We start from the raw sequence: 19,075 nt of genomic DNA on the forward strand, positions 1-19,075 counted from the left end.
TCCATTCCTGGCTATTTGCATAGATGTTACACAACTTGTGTTTTGGAAAGAATTTTATCCTGCAGCCTTTAGCCAGTCAGGATGTGAGCTAGGGTGGAAGTTTTGTGGGATAAGCAATCTGCTGCTCCCTTGGAGAATTCTCTAAATTTGCAAGTAGAAACATCGCAGTTGGCAAAATGGAGCTAGAGTAATAACATTTATCATTCAGGTGAAGCTGTTGTGTTTGCAAAGGGCTTGGTAATTGGTAATTAGCTGACCCCCCTTGCCTCCTCCTGCCATCCCCCACCTTCTTCCTGCCCTGCTGTGTGTGCCCTCTTGAATTCAGAGGCGGAGGCACCTGCATCCTCCCACTATGTTGCTCCCCACATGGTGTCCAGAAAGTCCCAGTGGGCCACAGCCATCTGATGAGTCAGTACTGTCCATACAAATGAGCTCTGGCCCTGTGGTCCTGGGCCAGTAGGAAATGAGGTCAGGCATGCAAGACATTGGGCTTCAGGCAGGGAGTAGTTTTAGTATAAATAGGAATTCTCTGCCCCCCATCTTATTTCTCTCTTATCTTTTCTCCCTCAAAACCCAACCTCTGCCTTGTCAGTTTCTTGGCATCCAATAACCCATTTTTATTTCCTCCAACCATGTCATTGGCAAACTGGATTTCCCTGTGTGTTCCCTCAAGTAGGGTGGGTTTTTCTCATTCATTTGTTCCCAAGAAGTATTAGGACCCAAAAGTCTAGATGATCTTTTGGCCGCTTCTTAGATAGCAATTTAGACTCAGTGAACACCCATTTTGTCTCTTCAGCTCCATTCAATCACATTCTTCACCTGAAGGGACTGAGACTTCTTATTAACAACTCCATCCTGCTTAAAAAAATGGAGAGCCTCCTCTTTGCCTTTTAGTGGATCTGAGATACATTTCCTGAAGAATGGCTAACAACTTAATAATTAACAAAACCATCTTTTCTGACCTTTTTTTTTTCTTTTCATCAATTTGGAGGATTCTGCAATTCTCTTTGGACTGTCATGAGTAGGTACTCATATTGTTGAAGACCAAGTTACAGTTCTGCAGTTTGGGGCTTCACTAGTAACTACACCCTCCAGAAGCCCCTAGAACTGAAAGTGAACAGTCTGCCCAGGCACAATTGCTCCTTTTCAGTCTTCCTGCGAAGGTTTCCATCTTATCAGTTCTGTCTTGGACTGTTTTCCCTAATTAATTTTACCACCTAGAACATTAGACTTCACGTGCTCTCTCCCTCTCTTTTAATTTTTTTTTTTCTCTGTGATACTTTCTCTCCACTACCCTCCCCTGTCTCCCACCCATCTGTTCTTTTTATGGAAAGTCACAAAGTTTAACATATAGTGAAGAGGAGCAACATTGACTTCATAGGAGGGAGTTAAGGACCTGGTGCAGCTGGGCAGCCCTAGCTGATCCTCAGTTTCCTGACCTAAAAAGTGGCAAGTCAAAACTGCCTCATGGGAAAGATGATGGAGATGCTGCAGTGGGTGGATCAGAGCATTGTCCTGGGTGGAATCTCAACACTGCCATTGACTGGCTGTGTGACCCATGGGGACCTCTGTACTTCATCTTATAAAGCAGGAAAATAATAGCACCTGTTTTATAAGATTGTATTGGAAGACTAAAAGAGACCATTCGTGTAAAGTACTTCACGGGTTGCCAGACCAATAGAGTAATTCCTCCATAAATATTATCTATGGTTGTTGTTGTCATTATTCTTGGAAATTAGCAAGTTCTGGTTCCCTGAGGAAGAGGTGTATCATCACCTGGTTTAAGTCTCATATTTCCACAAAAACAAACTGTGAAGTGCCTAAAGGTACTTTGTAAGCATAACCATGTGCCCAGGGACTCACAGCAGCGCTCACATGCCTTGGCAGGGTGTCATTGGCTCAGGTTTTTGGACCCACTCCTTGGAGCTGATCTTGGCAAAGGGAATTCCTCTCTTAGGATCAAGTGTAATGCTTTGAGAAAACATGGATTTAGAAGCCAGTGAGGCCAAAGGGATCCAGGACCAAGAATTCCCATAGCTACAGACCCAGGCCCAGTTGGGGACCATGGGGAGGGTACTCAAGGTCTCTCACATGCTACATGCAGACCTATCTCAGCACCTTGATCTCCCTTGTTGTTAAAAGGAAGAAGCTTTACATACAGACACATTTTTCTTACTTACGTTGAACATCTGCAAAATGAGCCTCTTACCTTCTATATTTTTTGAACTGCCATACAAACCTTGGCATTATTGTTAACAAATAGGCCTTTTTTCCTAATTGCCTGAACCTTAGAATGGGAATGGCTTGCTTTGATCTTTCATGAGTTTGATGGCCAAATCCAAAGAGGGCATGGTGAAAATAATGACTGAGGGAAAATGAATCTGATGGATGCGTAAGGCTGCAAGTTGGGAGCAATGACCTGGCTCAAAGTTTGGCCAAGTTAGGGTGGACCAGAATCTATTCAGAGGAAAAGATGCTTGCTGCATCATATTATATAGTATTTCACCCATCATACCATGGCATAGAGCTAGAGGGGACTGTGAGGATCATTTGAAGATAAACAAACCAAGGCCTCCAATGTTTATAGCTCTATACGTAGAGGTGAAGGCAGGCTAGATGCATTCATTCAACAACTAGGTTTTTTTGTTTTGTTTTGTTTTGTTTTGTTTTGTTTTGTTTTGAGCTTTCACTGTGTCTCAGGTTTCATGCTGAAAACACAAGGGTGAGTAAAACAGGTGATGTCTTCATGTCTACATCTTCCTCTTCTTCTTCAAACAAGGCCAGTAACCAGAAAAAATATAGAGAGAGATTGTGATACAAAACAAATAATCAAGGAACAGATATAGGGAATATCCAAAAAAGTTAGGGCAGATGTGAGGCAGGTACTTTAGGTAGCTTGGCCAAGCATAACTTCTATAATATATGCTAAAAATTAAAAGATTAGAGGAGTTTGCAATGTGAAAAGTGGGAAGAAGAGCAAAGAACCTAAGAGAATTCCAGATGGAGAACTTGGCATTTACAAAGGCTTGAGGTGGGAAGATCTTAGGCCCTCCTAGTTGTTGAAAGAAGACCACTGTGGCTGAAGCATTGAAGCAGCTTCATATGAGTTTGGAGAATTAGGAAGCGCCAGATTATCTAGAGCCTTGGAGGCCAGTGTAAGGAGTTTGAATTGTGATTCAAGGCAGTAGCTCTCAAACTTGTGCATGAGTCAAAACCATCTGGAGGGCTTGTTAAACATAGATGTCTGGGCCTTATCTCTAGAGTTTCTGATTCTGTAAGTGAGAGCTGAGAATATGTATTTATAACACATTCCCAAGTGATGCTAATGCTGCTGGTTTAGAGACCAGACTTTGAGAACCACTGCTCTAAGGCCATGAGGAACCTATCGGAAAGATGTTTAATAGAATTGTCAGAATTTAGTAACCAACTAAGTGTGGGGTTTAAGAGGGATAGGAATCAAAGATAATAACAAAGGTATAATCCTATATGATTGGGGGTGAACTATGGAGGAAAAAGTCTTTAGTTGGTTTTGGATGATAAAACAGTATAGCTAGTAGGAATCTTTCATGGGTTTCAGTGGATATGGGAATTCACACATCCCTAAGCCTTTCAAAGATGGGTGGTAGAGAGGGTACAAATGTAGAGGAAGAAGAGGCAGAAATATGATGATGTCAACCTGGAATTTCTCTAGGTCCTCCTAGCCAACTCTTTCCCCCTGAAAACTTGGGGCCAGCCACCTCATTGGCTTGCCCTGCCCAAAGACAAGCGAATATTGGCAACGTTTTCAGTCCACCAGAAGATAGGGTCTATAGTTAGTCTTGCTGCTACATATATTATACCTAGTGATCCCAGGTGGACAGGCTCATTCTTATGATCCTCCTCTTCTACCATCTTGTAGTAGTCTGGTCTCTACTTCCTGCATCCTAAAGTAAACAAACAAACAAACAAACCCCTAATTCCTCCAACCAGTGGTGCTAACCAGTGGCAGTGCTGCTGACCAGGGACACTCACTCTCCACCTAGATGAACTAGGTCTAAGCGTGCCCTGCCCTGCCCTGGAATGCCCCACTGTTTTCATGGGGTCAGTTAAGTTCTCCAGTCCCAATTCCACCAGGGCACAATTTTAACTCCTTGCCATGTGCTGCTCAGAGGAAATCCAAGTCTGAAGGTAACTTTTGCTGGGCAGAAGGACAAAACTAGTGAATGACATGAAGCATGGTCTATCCAAAAGAGAGGCCATGAAAGGACAGTGTCATGGAAGCCAAAGGAAAGAAACATTTTTAAAAAGGAGAGGCTCAGGTACATGCAAACTGTTGAAAAGTGTAAGAAATTAGAAAAAAATATATGATTTGTCAACAAATCATGACAACTTCATAGAGAACAGCTATACAAGAGTGGGTGGATAGAAGAAAACAGCAATCAAAGCCCAATAATGCACATCTAATGCTATTAGGTTAAATACTACACAAGTAGTTGAGTGATGAAAATTATTAATTGTGCACATGATGCTCACTCTATGCCCCGGGTACTTCTAGTGCTGCTTGAATAGTGGAATAATTGGCAGATAACTGCACTATTAATTATACCAAGGCTTGCTTGGTGGTAGACTAAAGGCCAAACATGTAGGATGAGGGGTATCTATGTATTCCTTTTATCTCTGTGTCCTGAGAAAAGGGAATGGGATGCTCAAGGTCAACTTGAACCTGCAACTGGCCCAGTAGACTGAAGTTCTACTGTGCTCTGCCTTGAAAAGGAAATCACAGTATCTATGCAGTATGCCTACGCAGGTTCAGAGGCCACCTGCCGCATATATGCAAATGGCACTTAGGCACAGGAGGGGTGAAAGATGTTCTCAAGCTCACTGCATAAAACATTTATAAGCCAGGCTCCCAAGGACCAGTATTCTTCTGTCACATCCATCCTTGGTCACATGGTAAACATTCCCCATTCCTTGTTCTATTGACACCAATGAGACTATCCCAAATGGGTAAGAACAGGCATGAAATCCATAGCTTTTCACATCTGGATTTTCCACAAAGTCAATTATGGCAAACTGTATGCAGAATATCTGGCTTACTTGGGGTGCCTGGGTGGCTCAGTCAGTTGAGCGGCTGGCTTCGGCTCAGGTCATGATCTCATGGTCCATGAGTTCAAGCCCCGCATCAGGCTCTATGCTGACAGCTCAGAGCCCGGAGCCTGTTTCAGACTCTGTGTCTCCCTCTCTCTGACCCTCCCCCGTTCATGCTCTGTCTCTCTCTGTCTCAAAAACAAATAAACGTTAAAAAAAAAAAAAAAGAATATCTGGCATACCTTGTCATGAATGAGTAAGGTAGTAAGAAGCCACCCTATTGGAGGCTGAAAGCTTTGAACCAGTGCTATCCAACAGAACCTCCCGTGATGACAGAAGTCATGTTTTGTGGTACCAATGTGGTGGTGATTAGCCATGAGTGCCCGTGAGCACTTCAAATAGGGCTAATGTGACTGACAGACAAATTGACAAATTTAAATTAATTTAAATTAAGTAGCCACATATGAGGAGTGGTTAAAGCACAGCTTCAGAAGACACTCCAGCTTTTCTTCCTTTTTAACGCACCCACTTCTGGGCTGCATGTCTGGGTGTGAGGGCCTCTTAGGGTGGTGATGTATGTCCTCCAGGATAACATTTCATCTTGGACAATTTCCCTCCTCCGATCAAATGAGAACTTCAATGAGTAAAAATCTGCCCAGAATTACTTAAGGGGGGTGAAGGATGAACATATTAACAGGCTAAAGATAACAAGAAAGTCCTTTAAAAATGAATGTGGTGGCTATTTAATGCTGCCAAATCAATTTGTGCAAAATAACGAAAGACAAGGATGAGTTGTGGCTGACAGGGAGCAATTAAGTTTTGTGATTCTGCCTTGAATTATTAATTTCAAGAAGGGTTGTTTCTCTCTCTTAAATCTACATCTTCTTCACCCCTAGAGTGATGGTGGAAAGCACTTTACGTGTGAGCCTCTCTAGATTGTTGAGCAACCTTGGTTTCTTTTCTCATGCTCTCAGCAATCCATCAAGGTTTACATTTGTTTTTCTCCCCACATTTGCACAATTAAGCTCTATAAATAAGTGTTTTTAAAAAACCAGCAACAACAGGGAAGAAAGCATCCTCATCACATTTCATGGGTGAGCCTCCTTCATGGGGTGTCCTCACAGCCATGGCACGCACTCGCCAGAACAAGGGGAGCACACACGCTGGGGAAAGTGAATTCATGTGAGCTCATTTTCCTCCTGGGAAAGATAAAATGTCTTTGGCTGGTCAGCTCGCTTGGTGAAGTCACTGTGTTACTGACATCCTTGATCTCAGGATTAAGACTTGTATGTGGGATGCTTTCAATCATGAAGGGTTCCTTTGTACAGAGCCCAGACTTGGGAAGCCATCTTAAAAATGCACATGAGAACACTGAGAGAATGGCTTGGCTCACATCAGCCCTTTGCTAACAAAAGCCATCAATGCATGTGCCTTGCTACCCACAGTGGGTCAGTAGAAAGGACACCCAAGCTAGAGCCATTCCAAGGGGGTTTGGTTTGATGTGGCTGTCTCTCAGGAAATGAATAATTGCTTGGTTTCTTTGAACTTTTCTTTGAAGTTTTCTTTGAAGAAACCCTTCCCACCTATCCAAGTGCACTAAGCCCATGGCATATAAAATGAGATTTGGTTATTTTATGAGATAGCAGAGTTTTGTGGAAAGTGCTTTGGGATCAGATTGATTGGAGTTTTAATCCCATTTCTGTCACTTTCTAGCTGTTTGACTAGAATGGGACAAAAGATCCCTGAGATTGTTTCCTCATCTGTGAAACTAGGCTAATGCTACCTTGTAGGATGACAGTGAGGGTTAAAATGAGGAATGTGAAGTTTCTGGTGTAGTGGCTTACATGTGGTGTGGTTCTAGGAGACACAGCCAAGAAATCCAGGAGACAGTTCCCAGCCAGTCCCAGAAACAGTGTGAAACCTTCCTCCAGGGAACCTCTGATTTGATCACTTCCCTCTTGCCAGCCCTTTTCTTTATTCCTCTTGTGCCATTGTGTGTCAGAAAAAAAATGTCATTCATTCATTCATTCATTCATTCATTCATTCATATATCCACCATATATTCACAAATACTTCTGAGAGCCTAGGGCATGTCAGGAGCAGTTATAGGTGCTAGGGTTATAGCAGTGAACAGAATCCTGACCACATATTTATATTTTAGTGGGAAGATAGACACAGATGCAATAAACAAATGAAGACATACTGTCAGAAAGTGATTAGTGCTATAGAGAAGGTAAAATAGGACAAAGGGATATGATGGAGGTGATGGAAACCAATTTAATGTTAATGGCCAGCATGTGATCTTTAAGATCACCTGTACACATACACACACGCATATGCACAGTGAGGAGGGTAGATCCCCTATTCTATGAAGTGAGGAGGACATGTCATGAGGATCCTGGGGGCAGGGGATGTAGGAGGCAGGAAAACCACTGGTATAAGCCGGGCTGAGGAGGGGCTGAGGAAGGGAAACAAGGTTCAGGTAGGTGACATGAGGTAGGGAGATCACTGGGAGGCAGAGAAGGCAGCTACCACATGGGGAGATGTGAGCAGGGAGAGGGAGGGAAAGTGCTGGAGACTTCCCAGTTGATGTGACACACTCCTAGGCCTCCTCATGAAGCCCTCAGCAAAGATGTGTGTGACTGACACTCTTGATGTAGGTTTTGGTGATGGGGGACTTGGATCTGGGGCATATGGAACCGAATACTGAGTGAGAGCAAGGCTGGCCCACCAAGCCAATATTTATATACTTCTTGTTTTAAGTGATCCAAACATTGTAAACAAGCGTTACATAAAAAACAATCAAGTCCCTTTCACTGTTCCCTAAATTTCAGCCTCCAAAAGTGACCAGTCTTAAAAGTGAAATGTGTATCTTTCTGATATTTTCCTATAAATACACAAACACAAATGCAGTGTTTAAAGATAAACAGTGGTTTCCTTCTCTCTCTTTCTTTTTTTTTTGAGAGATCTGATATCATAGTTTCCAAGGAACCAAATCCCAAGAAAGACTACCAGAATATTCTAGTATCAATGTGGCATCCTCAAACTATAGCAATTCTCACAGAAAAGTCTGTCTCTTGTCCCCATTGCCACATCCTAACTGTTCCTCAGCACACTCCACATCTGCCTGCCGTTCTCTGCAAAGAAATGGTTTCTCCAGCAGGTCTTTACAGGCAAGATTATATCATGCTCCCATCCTAGCCTCCAGTCATTAAATAAGAGAGATTCCCTGCCACTTGAGGCCCCATCACTTGAAACACGGTGGGGATAGGGACAAGGAAACTAAATAATTCACCTCTTGGTGTGCTCTGAAAGGGAGAGGAGCTCAGTGACACGTCGCCATGGAAATCAGGTTGTGTTTACCAGTAGCTTCCTCTATTGGAGTGTGGCATGTTAGCCTGTGGGACCGTGGCTCTCAACCTTCACTACACACTGGAATCACCTGGGGGCTGTGCAGATATTGGCACCTGGGTCCCACCTGCAACAATCCCATTTCATTAGTTGTATTGCAGCCTGGGCATCCCCAGGTAATTCTCATGTGCAGGCAAAGGTTGAGAGCCAGTGCTGGAGGTCAGCTCTCCCTGTTCTGGCAAATTAGTCATTATCCTGAGCATCAGGAGTCAGCATAAATGAATTCAGTACTTTCTTTTATTTTAATACTGATACCACTTTCAGCTGGGGAAGCAGTCTGCTCGTTTGTCCACCTTTCAGAAACAATGCATCTCTAGTTCAACTCATGTCCTTTCCTTTGATTCAGTCTCATTCCTGATGAGAAGGGGCAACACATGTGGATGTCAAGGGGCCTTGCTGGCCTTTGTTCTGGAAATTTGGCCATAGCATGCTAGCAGAGTGCTTGTCCATATGAGGCTTCAAGCAGCTTTGGGGTCAGACACCCACCTCCCCAACTTCCAGGCAGTTGCTATCTTTTGCATTCCCTTCTTGGATTTCCTTCAACATGCAGATTGACGAGGCAGGGAGTTGATGGGGGTGGCTGGAGTCCAGACTTGATGTAATCACTGAGAAGAATGAACAAAGTGTACTCCAGGGAGTACCCACGATTCCTGACCATACTTCTGGTGTCATCTCTAATGGTGCTGACTTAGGGACCTTGCCTGCTTTTGCCTCACTCAGCTTGACCAGAGTCTGTGGCTAATAGGCTTAACCATGTTAGACCTAACCATGTGGAGCACAGAGCGCTAATCTTCCCTTTGTGCTGTGCATGGATTAGTATTTGCTTTGTAGCTCACCTCACATCTGTGGGGTGTCCCCAAGGTTGAGAAGTGCTGAGGCAGGGCACCAAATAGATGCCAGATATGGGGTGGCAGTAACCAGGAACCAGAACAAGGCCTGTGTCACTTCCCTTATTTTTCATTTAGTAGAAAAGGAACAGAATTGTAAATCCCTTGGGACAAGTTCCCTCCACCATCTTTCCCCGGGGAGTAAGACTTCCTTGGTCTGGTCTGATTTATATTCCCCTCCTGAGTACTCTGGTAGTTGTCCCTGAAGTGCATCATAGTTGAAACCACCCTGTGTTGTCACCACTGACTTACAAACCCTTAAGGGCAAGGTACCACAGCACCTGTCATATGAGGAGAATGCATGCAGGCAGGCAAGGAACCAAACACTTGTCAGCATTCACACTTCTCCCAAGCTAACTGCATACATTAGATTCATGCATACCTAGATCTAAATCCTGCTTTTTATTTCCTGGCTGCCTGACCTTGGGCAAGACACTTCACCTTGCCAAGACTTGTCTCTCTTGTTTCCAGGATGGAGCTAGTTCTGAGATCCAGCCTATCAGGCACTAATGAGTATGAAATGTGATAGTGTATGCTAAATGTTAGCACAGTGTTGCTCACAGGCTTATGACTCGATGAATGTTGGTTATCATGCCATTATTATCATCAGTTCCATTATTATCTATGTGATACAGTCATTTTATCACATCATCTACAAATTGGAAAATATAATATGATATGTTGCCAAAACAACTTTAACCATCTAGCCTTAGTATTAAGTCTGATTTAAAAAAAAAATTAAGTGGTCTGTGAGGTGAAAGAACCAGGCAGGAGTAAGCTAATGCTCTATCAGCCAGATGTGAATCTTATCCACCTATGTACTGGCTTAAATTAGGGAGCTTAATCTCGGGAACTTCTGGTAGAGCATTGGAGAGGGAGTCCATTGAGCAGGCTGTAAGCAGTGGTGAAGACACATTGGCAGAGTTTCCAGGACTGGCCTGCACTGTGTGTGCACAGTCCTGGTAATTGGAGGGAGCTACAGCGTACAGGGATGGTCTGCAGTTCACTGTACTATTGCCGTTTCTGAGTGCATTTGTACACAGCTTGGAAGAGCCAAAATCCATGAGTCACAGCAGAGATGCCCTCTCCTGTACATCATTGGATCAAAATTTAAAATCAGCAAAGAAGATCTTGACTCACAATGACAGTGTAGGAAAACGGAACGTCAGGCATGTCCTTCTGATCCTGCCAAGGCGTCACAGAGGACTGGATTGTTCTAGCTCTCTTTCCTTTCTTTGGTGCTCAGTCAGCAAGGTCTGACATGCTGAAAGGCAGCTCAGCAGAGAAGTTTGGATTCTAAAACCACTAGAGCCTTTGGACAGCAGCCATTTGAGTATCAGGTCAAGGTTTGGGAGACTGCATTAAGAAGCGAACATTAATATATGCTAGTTGAGAATTCAGTGCTTTATCATGTCCTACCTACTTAGCGGTGAAATGAAGGTCTTCATTGTAGAGCAGTGATGAACATCGCAGATGCGGAGAAGTCATTCTTCATTACTGTATTATTTTGCTTAGAGTTCCAACCGCTACGTTCTGTCTTAAAACTTGTCAAACTGTGCACAGTACACTGACTTCATAGGAGAAAAACGGGTTCTCTAAAAATATCAAAAATCAGACATTTCTGGTAGAACAAAACATTATAGCTTAAAAGTCCTACAGATAAATAATAATTAGGAATGACATTTACTCAGCACAGCACACAGAAAAAGCCATTCTCTATCAGCTACATCCTTACATGACTGTAGTTTCATGCCTCTCAACACAACTAATGAAAGGACAAGTCAAGTCAGCTACCCTTTAGGAAGTTAGCAGAAATTTTTTTTCTTGGGGGAAAAACAACTTTAAGGAAGTATTTTTCTGTTTCCTAAGTATTTTTGCAAATGAGAACAAATTAGTTCCCCAGTTGTCTGAAAATTTTCAAAACCACCTGTCTGCCCTTCAGGAGACAGAGAACAAAATCAACAACGTCTACATCTTGACGATATGCACAGAATCAAACCCCAGAAGCATAAAATGTTTTTTAAGAGACCCAAGAATGATAACACTGTCAGACATCATTTTATACAGAAGGCAATGCCAGTGCCTCTACAAGAGTTGGGGCCAGGGGGCTTCAAGGAAGGGGCCCAGAGTGAGCATTTAAAAAGGCAACGTTAATGAGGGTCATGCAAGCTCAGGGCACCTCTCTTCCCACCCCCTAGTCTCAACTTTGCACCAAAACTCTGAACTTGCCTGACAATTTTAGGGGAGGAAACTGAGGCACCAGGAGGTGAAGTGACTCGTCAAAGGTCTCACTGCTAGTCAATAGCAGACCTAGAGCCGAGAGAAGGAAACATAGCCAACTGCAAGATAATCAAAATGAATAACGATAACTATTCTGTGTGTCTTGGTAAGGAGACAGAATCAGTAGGTCTTTATCGTGGTCATTATTGGTCATTCTTTTCTTTATTAATTAGTAAATAATTGGACATCACTGGAGAAACCGGCTTGGCTACCCGTTCACTACAGGGTAGAGCATTTCCCAGAGTGGACAACCTTCCAAGGAAGGTGCATGCACTCCAGCCTATAGATTTGGTGCACCAACACTGCATCATCCCCATGAATAATCTGTAATCAGAGGATAATAATTAAGATGTGGCAATGCCCACTTACTAAATTAGCTAAATTGGCAAAACTCAATTTAAATGGCAATTTTGTCTCTAGTGATAGAATTATAACAGCACCCTTCGCTTAATGAGCAAGACACTTAATAATTCAAATATACTTAGAGAAAAATCAAACAAAGCTTCTCCATCATGGATTAGCTCTTCCACCGCTTCGCTTGCCACAGCTTTGCAAACACTGTGACTTAGACCCTCTGGGAGGTGAGGGGTAGTATTTAGTGAGTTGTTAGGGGCTGGCTAGCTTATGGTCAGGGGAATCTCCAAGGCAGTACCCCAGCCTACATTCTTTGACCTAAATCAGTCTTGACAGCTCTTGTTGTTATCTTCAGCTGGCAGACATCTTTTGAGAGACTATGTGTGGCAGTGGTTTAGAGGAGCCAGCAAACTACCTGATTTTGTCAATAAAGTTTTATTGGAATACAGCCATGCCCATTAGTTTACTTATTGTTTATGACTGCTTTCACATTACAATGGAAGAGTTGAAGAGCTGCAGTGGAGACTTTATGGCCTGCAAAACCTAAAAATGCATTATCTGTTTAAGAAAAATCTGACCCTTGGGACACCTGGGTGGCTCGGGCGGTAAGCGTCTGACTTCAGCTCAGGTCATGATCTCACGGTGTGTGGGTTCAAGCTCCGTGTTGGGCTCTGTGCTGACAGCTTGGAGCCTGAAGCCTGCTTCAGATTCTGTGTCTCCCACTCTCTCTGCCCTTCCCCCACTTGTGCTCTGTCTCTCTCAAAAACAAACATTAAAATTTTCAAAAAATTTAAAAAAATAAAAGAAAAATCTGACCCTTTATGAACACTTTTGCCAAGCCCTAGATTTGGGTTTGCTTCCTGGATCTATGTTGCTAGGGTGCCTGACCTTGGATAGATCTTTCTCACCTTGGATAGATCTTTCTCACCTTCCTGATCTATGGTTTCCTTAAATGTAAAATGGAGATAATACAAAGCCTGTCTCCTGAGGCTGTGAGAATGAGGTGAGGTAACATGCTTATTTGTGCTCAGCACATAGTAAGTGTTCAGTAAAGGGTTAATGATGATAGAAACATCTGCTGAGTACTTACTATGTGGCAGACCCTGTTCTAAGCTCTTTCTATATATCAACTCAATACCCACAGCAACACTATGAGGTAGATATTATAATTATTTTTTCAGATGAAGAAAGATGACTTGTTATTTTTTTTATCCGTTCTTCTAAACTCCCTTATATTTACTTCCTGTATATAACACTTTCGCCCAACCTCTACTGGATGGTAATTGGCTCAAGGGCATGATTTTTCTGTGCCTCGTTACCCCTGGACAACTGGGGTCTGGAATTCAGCAGGCATCAGGCATGCCACCCATGTTACCCATGGTCACTAAGAACATTGAAATGCAATCTTTCTTCTCTCACTCGAGTGGTGGGCCCCTTTGTCCATTCACCTGAACTTGGAGAACTGTTCTGTCTCGGTTCCTCATCTTCCAAACCAACTTCTCCTGCCCTTTACAGCATGGCGGTTGGTGGCATCACCAGGGTCATCACCTCCAGGTGCGGTGGGTCATATAGTGAAAACGCAAACTGACTAAAATTCTGAGATTGTACATTTTGAAGCTAACCTGTATTGTGTCCCTATAATCCTCTGGCCATGGAAGTTACCCTGCAGGGGCGAACTGCCCCCCCCAATGCTTACAATCATTCAAGGAATATTTATTTACAGAGCTACCACAACTGCCACTTTAAACAAGTCTTTTGTTTTTCTTTCTTTCTTTTTTTTTTTTTTTTTTTTTTTTTTGCATAAAAATAAACGGTTCTTTCAGGGATCTCCCATGTCCAAATATTTGTTTTCATATAAAATTAATAAGATGCTTAAAGTTCTTGTAAGCGACTCAGCTCTCTGTTAAGGCCCCTGAAGGATATAAGAAACAGGAAAAAAAAAAGTCACCCTATACTTGTTAGCTCCTCCTATGCGTCAGACAGTACAAGATTCTTTGCTCACTTTAACTTACTTCCTTTACCAAAAAACCCGTAAGGTAGAGACTTTCATTTCCCAGTTACAGATGGAAAAATGGAGGCTCTGGGCATTTAAGTGACTTGCGCAGGTTAGCTGGCAGAGTCATCTTTTGTTTTTACCCCCAGACCTATTTGCCCCCATCCCCCTGGGCATTTTGTAGAGCCCTGGGACCGCTGCAGTGCGGAGAGGGGTGAGTAGGTGGGTCCCAGGATCCCCATCCATCTGCTGAAGCAGCACCTGTTCCACTGTTTTCTGTATTAGCATTCCACTGATTTTTAGAAAGGGACCTCCTGCTTTACAAAAGGAAATAAAAAGGGCTTTGGAAAGTAAGTGGGCCTTTATTAAGTGCCAACTGTGTGCCAGGCTCTAATCCAGTGATTCTCAACTGGGGGTGACTTTGCCTCCCTACTCCCCCCAAGGGAAAATTGAACATCATCTGGAGACATTTTTGTTTTTCACAAGTTGGGAATTGCTTCTGGCATCTAGTGGGGAGAGGCCAAGGCTGCTGCTGCTTATCCTACAATGCACAAGACTGCCCTTCCTACTCCAGTGAAGAATTACCCAGTCTCAAATGTCAGTAGTGCTGAGGATGAGGACCCTTGATCCATGCTAAGTCTAAGTATTCAGAGGTGAGCAGAAACAGATATAGAGCCTGTCCTCATGGACAGTGGGGTAGGCAGCTATCAATCAGGGCACCCACAAACAAGTCTTTCATTAAAAACTGAAGAAGTGCTTTGAAGGAAGAGCGTGTGGTGCAAGGAGAGGACATGGCAAGGAGTCCTTGTCTGGGAGGTCTGGACAGCCTGAGGTTGGAAGCCTGCAGAGGGCAGGTAGAGCGACACAGTGTTCCAGACACAGGTCACTGCAGGTGCATAGGCCCTGTGGAGCAAGGGCAAGTGGCTATTTGAGGACCCTTGAGCTGGAATGGATTGTGCAAGGGGCGTGGTACATGATGAGGGAAGGGAGGATCAGACCAGGCAGAAAGCCTAGGCTACTTTAAGGATTCAGGACTTCTTCCTAAGAGTTGTGGGTACCATTGAAGCGCCTTTCAGCAGGACATGACCCGATTCTGTTTGGGTCAGAAAAAATCACTGTGATGATGTTGTGGAAAACAGACTGGAGAATAAGAGTGGCCATGGGAAACTAGCAGACATGTCATGCTATGAGCTGTCTCCAGGTTGGAGGGATGGGATGGGGACAGGTCCCTCCAGAACAGAGCCCCCCTTCTCCAAGGCTGCCTGTTTCAGCTTAAGCTTAACAGCAGGGTCGCTTTGCAACAGGAACTCTGTCACCCATAAATGTCAAACCCCATCCTTTCCCCCAATTTAAAAATATGCACCATTCAAAAGTAAAACTCTACCATATCATTTGGGCTTCACATCTGTTCTACAGTTGCAAAATAACAATTCCACTGCTGCTGTTAGTGTGAATGGAGTAACTTCCACATGAGAATGATGCAGGCCTGTGTCTAATTTCTTTTTCCTTTATTGACCTTTTGCAAAGTGTCAGAAAGCAGATTCACTCATTAAGATGTTGACACCTGAGAGAGTCTGTAGTGTATCTTATTTATGGCTGTGTGTGTATGGGTGGTGGAGAAGAGAGTTAAAGAATCAACTGTCAAGGCAAGAAAAATACTATTTTCCTTGGTCTATTCTCTCTCCGCCAGTGATTTCTGCCTACTATGATTCATGGAAGGGTATCCATGCCTCTATCGTGGTCTAATTAACTTAGAAGGAGACTAGCTTGAAGGGGAAAAATCTGGAAATGCAAGAAACATGGGTCTGTGGAATTGGCACAATTCATTTCTGATTAGCAACAGTTCATGCACTCGTCCATGAACTACACAGATGTTCAAGTGAGATGTCTTGAGGTATCAGGAAATTATCATAAATTTGAACTTGTTTGTAAGCATCTATTTCCATATTTTACAGAAAACTGTAATTTTCTCTCCCGAGTCCCCCCTCTGATGATGAGGAGGAATTTTTCTCCAAGATGGTGCCAGTTTCACTAGCTGAAGCTTTTATGCATTGAGGATATGAAGTGGGTAGGGTCTGACTTTGGCCCTATAAGGGCTACGGGGAAATATAAGATAGTCCTTGACCTTTACATACGGGACACTACAGGGCTCAGGAGCCAGTTAAACCACCAATCAACCTACTAGAAGTTTAACGGTCTTTAATGTTCTCAAGACCTGGTGTAAGCTTTTCCTCCATAATTGACCACTATAGGGGCTCTCTCTAAGTATAGGTTTGCTTATTTCAGCTGAAGTACCGGGATAATAACACTTTCTTCACAATATTATTCAGGTTAAATGAGACACTATATGTAAAATTTCTAGCAAATCATATACATACAACAAACATTGTTGTTGATAGCAATAGCCAAAAAAAAGAGAGATAAATAAATATAGGAATGTTCCAGGATGAGCTGGATGAGTCTGCACAGCTTGGAATGCCCCCTGAAGCTTCTCTACTCCATAAAATGGGGGGTTAACTAGAATTTTCCCCGCATCCAGATCAAATGCCCTGCTTTGTACATGAAGCTGAGTTTCAGCTTTGGAGAATGCCTCAGGAATGTGAATCAGATGAATAGATTTTAAAATATTCATTGGCACATTCCCTTTTGGGGCAAACCATGATTTTCTGGATTATATGTCTTCTGCCAAATAAGCAGCAGCTGTATGTAGGGTTGGTTCCACACTCAGATCCTGGGCAACACTGAGTTCCTCAACTTGTGGCCTATGGATCAAATTCCACACATGGATGTAATTTCTTGGCTCAAATACTTTTTTAAATGTGAACTACATGCTAATATTTAAATGCTAGGAGTTTTCACATTAAAAAGGACATACTTATGGCTTCTTTTAAGAAAACGGAAGATCTGGATACATAGGATCCACATATCTAGACAAGGCCCATCTCATGTGGAGTAGTGGTTATTCCCACAAGGCCTGGCAATAATTTTCAGTTGCCTTCAGATCCTAGCTCACATATTACATTAACTACCTGCCTGGCCTCCCCCAGACATTAGAGTTTGCAGACTCTATGACAATGGTTCTCAAGGTAGAGTTTCAGGACCTACAGAATCAGCATCGCCTGGAAGCTTGATAGAAATACACATTATCAGGCCCCACCCACACCTACTGAACTGGAACCTGTGAGGTGGGCCCAGAACTCTGTTTTAGCCTGCCTTCAGGTGACACTAAAGCTTGTTATGCTTGAGGACCTCTATCCTGGAGTGAGGTGCACATGCTTGGGAATGAGAAGAACTGGTTCTAAGTCATCACTGCCCCTTGCTGTAAAAGCTTAGAAAAGTTGCCTTACTTTTGGGGGCCTTATGCACCATCTCTGTAAAGTGGGAGAATTAGAGACTAACTGGCTTCCAAGAGTGTTCTGACTTAGCACACTTCTATATGCTTCAGGTCTATGGGCTAATAACTAGCATTTATAAAGCACTCTCCATGTGCCAGGTCAGGGCTGAGCACTTTAGCTCTCACTGTTGCAGTGGTCCTCAAAAGGGACCATTTGACAGAACAGAAAAATGAGGCACAGAGGTGAAACAACATGCCAGAGGCCCTGACAGAGGACCCTGATTTTATGTAACCTGGAAATCTGGTGAGCCCTTGACTACCTGATATTCTGCCTGCATGGAGAAGTGTCTGAAAGGTAATGAGAATGTTGTGGCTGGCACCTTAGAACAAAGCAGGCTGGCCCTTCAAGGCAGGCAGGGCATTTTCTGCTAAGCAAGAAGTATTGTCAGAAATAGAGCATGGCAGCAGTGGTCTTGCCCTGCCCCAGTGACAAGCAGCAGGCAAGGACCCCAAAAGTGGGGCTGGTGGGAATATGGAGGTTTGGAGAAAGGGAGAACAAACAAGCATGTGTAGTGAGGACCGGCCAGGCTTTGAAACCCCACCCCCTGCCCAGCCCTCATGGAATTCCAGCTCTAGCCCTTACAAAGTGCTAGACCCAAATGACCTTGAGGGAGCATTTCACCAGCTTGAACCTCAGTCTCCTTATCTGTGAGATGGGGACAACAATACCCGCTTTATAATGGTTGGGAGGATTAAATGAACAAACAGGTTTATAAAGGCACTGGGGAGCTATCATCCACACTAGTATTCATGCCCCTTCTGAGCAGCCTTGGGAGCCCCTTGCAGTATTGGCTGTGATGATGCAGAAGTTGAGTGATCTCAGTGGGAAGAAGCCTCCCTCCTCAGTCAGCCCAGTGGGCGCCATTCATTTGGAACACTTCACTTCCCAGATGTCTTGTCTCATTGCCCTATCTCCATCTGCCAAATGTTCTAATTTTCTTTCCTTTCAGACCTCCTCTCTGGGGTCTGTCTCCCCTGAGAATGCCTGGCAAATAACTCTAGAAGGATTTAGATCCATATTACAACTTCAGAGTTCCTTCTTGACAAGATTAGGACAAAAGAGCATTTGCAACCATGAAGAGCCTCTGTTCCCAGATTAGGGAATATGATATAGTTCCTTTCTCTTCCTCCTGACCCAGGAAGAATCCTTTGGCATGGTTCAAAAGGTATGGGTTTAAAACCAAACAGCCCTGGCTCTGCCACTTACTGGCTCTGTGGCCTTGGGAAAGTCACTTCACCTCTCTGGGGTTGTGTTATCATCCATGCGGTGGGTCAATGCCATAACAGGTACATCATGAAAGGTAGTTCTTTTCCCTCCTCCAGTTAGAGAAGATACGGCATTTTGTGCAGAAAGATCAGGAGGGTAGGATAGAATATAATTGAACTCTGGGTCTTAGAGTAAAAATTTGGTGGGAATAACCTCAACCAAAATGATAATAAACAGTGCCATTAATTGAGCTTCTGCTTTGTGCCCAGATGGTGCTAAGCATTTTGTATCATGTCTCATTTGATCTTCCTAAGAGTTCTTTCCCTAAGGTATTCTTGTCCCCATTTCAGAGGTGAGAAAATTGAGGCTCGGAGAAGTGAAGTAAGTTGCCCATGGCCCTCAATTAATGACTGGCTGGGCTGTGTCAGCAGCCTATGTGTACACTAAGAAGAAAGGATTGTGGGTGTATCCCTCCCACTTGG

At 43.5% G+C, this 19,075-nt stretch overlaps 2 protein-coding genes across 5 annotated transcripts in view; one reads left to right on the plus strand and one right to left on the minus strand.

Moving 5' to 3' along the window:
• DOCK2 (dedicator of cytokinesis 2) overlaps positions 1–19,075 on the plus strand; it is a 418,455-nt gene that overhangs the window by 267,221 nt on the left and 132,159 nt on the right. The gene's annotated exons all lie outside the window — the stretch shown is intronic.
• INSYN2B (inhibitory synaptic factor family member 2B) overlaps positions 1–19,075 on the minus strand; it is a 120,977-nt gene that overhangs the window by 67,788 nt on the left and 34,114 nt on the right. The window contains exon 2 of one of the 4 annotated variants that reach the window (XM_086712961.1): positions 10,785–10,960. The exons of the other annotated variants lie outside the window; for them this stretch is intronic. The gene's annotated coding sequence lies outside the window, so the exon portion shown is untranslated. The remainder of the gene's footprint in view (positions 1–10,784; positions 10,961–19,075) is intronic. 4 annotated transcript variants of the gene reach the window in all.

The sequence above is a fragment of the Puma concolor genome, chromosome A1 (assembly GCF_028749965.1).
Source record: "Puma concolor isolate L17-30 chromosome A1, mPumCon1.1.hap2, whole genome shotgun sequence".
Classification (NCBI taxonomy): domain Eukaryota; kingdom Metazoa; phylum Chordata; class Mammalia; order Carnivora; family Felidae; genus Puma; species Puma concolor.